Genomic DNA, 2925 nt, shown 5'->3' on the forward strand with positions numbered 1-2925 from the left:
AAACCCCACCCCCCTCAGCAGAGTACTAGATCAGAACCTAACCGCGCGCCCCCTGTCAAGTAGTAGTTTCGTTTAGAAGGCCGTGTGATCTGAAGGCCGTTTCAGCTAGCTCAGTTGGTAGAGCATAAAACCCTTAATTAATTTAAATTGTGAAATCGACCCAAAGTGGTAGCACCTGTGATAAATTTCGCCCCATTTTCTAGTTTGTAAATATAGGGAATTATTTACCTTCCCCTTTTATTAATGAGTTTCGCTATCCGCACGCCACTCACCATCGCCTAAGGTCAAGAACAAAATTTTAGCCACGGCATAGCGGGTCACAAATTGGCTCCGAATTTGTTTTTTTAAAGTACAAAATTTTACCTCATAGCTCCATCTCTTGACCGATTTGAGATCTAATTACAGCCGCGGCTATTGAGGATTCCGTCTTGTTTCTGTGTGACTCAAGTTGTTGGCCAATTTTTGTCAATGGCAAAGTCATACCAACTCGAAAACAAACAATGTTAAACTTATAATTCTTACTTAGTGAGATAATATCGTTACGAATCAAACTTCTTGAACTTACACTGTAAATGGACACTGCTACCGAACGAATAACTTTGGCCTTCATTATAAGGTCAAATAAATAACTTTGGCCTTCATTATATGGTAGTAAACAAAAGACGTTCACTTCACATAATAATACAGGTCTACGAGATCAATAGGTCCAAAAGGCACACAGTAGATTTGTCAGAGTTACTCACCAGAAACTGGTGGAGAGTGATGGGTAACATAGTGATTTCTATATTAGGGCCTGCACCAAAGTGGAGAGTGATGGGTAACATAGTGATTTCTATATTAGGGCCTGCACCACATGTTTAGATACTGATGGATAATATGGTAATTATTATATTATGGTTTATAGTCAATTTTAGTTTTTATTTCTTGTTCAGCTTCTAACAAGGATTAAATCTGTTGTTCAAGAACTTGGTTGGGTCACAAATGATTATAAGCATGGGGAAAATTATGAAATCAGTAGTTTTAACAGGAAATACACCAGATACGAACTTCGTCATCTAATATTCAATAATTTTTTTATGTATGTCTGTTTAGGTAATAATCAGAAGCATTGTTAGGTACTTAAAAGATTTGATGCTTGGTCCCGTCAGCATGGTAATTTTTGACATTTCAGTATGATATCAATCATGGATTTCTATCCTGATTTTTCTACTGGGAGTTAGGGACGCAGGCCCCCTGTGCCAATGCCTCTGGTAATAATCATGGTGATTTTGGATGGTGTTATATTTTCTAGTGTAATATAACTGTGAAAAAATATATATATATTTTTCTAATTCAAAGCAAAAAGCCATACTGAAAATAATTCTGTTGGAACACTCCATAAATAATATTTATTTGATTTGATGATATGATTAGGATTTAATTTAAATTTTTATGAAAGCTTAGAATTATAAATAATATAAAAGCTTGGCTCTCATGGAAAATTGGTTTCTTGTTATACATTTTATCAACTCTTGCATTTTGGCAAAATAACTTTTTTAAAATCCTAGAAAATGTGATGAATTGATGTATTTCCCTGTTGTTAAGCCAGATGACAGGTTCTCTGGAATGTTGATAGTTTTTAACAATAAGTTTTGATTCTTGTTAGAAACCATCCAGATAACAGGCTCTCTGGAATGTTGATAGTTTTTAGTGATAAGTTTTGACTCCTGTTAGAAAGTATCCAGATAACAGGCTCTCTGGAATGTTGATAGTTTTTAGTGATAAGTTTTGACTCCTGTTAGAAAGTATCCAGATAACAGGCTCTCTGGAATGTTGATAGTTTTTAATAACAAGATTTGATTCCTGTTATAAACCATCCAGATGACAGGCTCCCTGGAATGTTGATATTTTTTAATGATAAGTTTTGATTCCTGTTAGAAACCATCCAGATGATAGACAGATTTTAACAGTAAGCTTCTTGAAAATATCAAAATTGTCTTTATTTAAATTACTTTGCTACTAAAGAGTCATCAACACTTTGTGGTACAAATAGTGAGAACTGAATACTTATAAATCCGAGTTGGTTAGTAACTCTGTTCATCAATATACAGTAAAAATTAAAAATATAATTCAATATTCATTATTTTTTCTAGGTAAAGCGGCCTTTCACAGTGTGTACAGGATTTCAGTCAGAGTCTGTCTTCTTGTGTATAGACCTTCAACAGTTTTCTTTGTTTATAATGGTTTGTTCATGTGCCTGTGTTGTCAAAAAGAACTAGATGTGCCTATGTTTGGAAGTGATCATGTAGCAAAAGTTTTGAGTTCATTTTGAAGTGATACAAAAAATAACTAAGATCTAAGTTGTTGTTTTAATAATTGTTGTTGTTGTTGTTATTATCAGTGGTGAAAAACTTATTTTTGAACGAATTGCTTTTATCAATCTGTACATTTTAAATTTTAACTACAATATTTAAAATCAATACTAATATTAAAGTTTAACAAAAGCTATAACTATTTGATCAATAGCTTCTAAAGATTAAATGATGATATTATTTTTATTTAATATATATTGCCTACTGTATTTAAACAGACTGTTATTTTACTAGCTGTTTTGAAGTAGTTAGGAAGTACATAATGTGACTTAAATTTTAGGTTCATGAAATTTATTGTTTTTGTTCATTTACAATGACAGGGAAAAAAAAGTAAAAGATAAGCTTTACTTGCTATTTTCTGTGTTATTTTTTAATTTCTGTGAAGCATTTTCCACTCTCATGAAGATAGTCACAAACTTGAACATCAGATTTCCATAGTTGTATATTTACTCATTTTTTCTAACTCTACACATTACACATATCATCACTTTTAATGGAAAAAATAATTTAACTGATCTCTGTTTTGATTTGTTAGTCATTAACTGGTGGGACAGTGGTATGTATGTCTGTGGAC

General features: G+C 32.4%; 1 protein-coding gene across 1 annotated transcript in view; it reads left to right on the forward strand.

The window, feature by feature from the left end:
- Nucleotides 1–2705, forward strand: part of LOC106474214 (glycogen phosphorylase-like) — a gene marked incomplete at its 5' end in the record, with an annotated part of 31060 nt that extends 28355 nt beyond the window's left edge. The window contains one exon of the mRNA XM_013934906.2: nt 2133–2705. The remainder of the gene's footprint in view (nt 1–2132) is intronic.
- Nucleotides 2706–2925: the final 220 nt, after the last annotated feature.

The sequence above is a fragment of the Limulus polyphemus genome, unplaced genomic scaffold (genome assembly GCF_000517525.1).
Source record: "Limulus polyphemus unplaced genomic scaffold, Limulus_polyphemus-2.1.2 Scaffold6956, whole genome shotgun sequence".
Classification (NCBI taxonomy): Eukaryota; Metazoa; Arthropoda; class Merostomata; order Xiphosura; family Limulidae; genus Limulus; species Limulus polyphemus.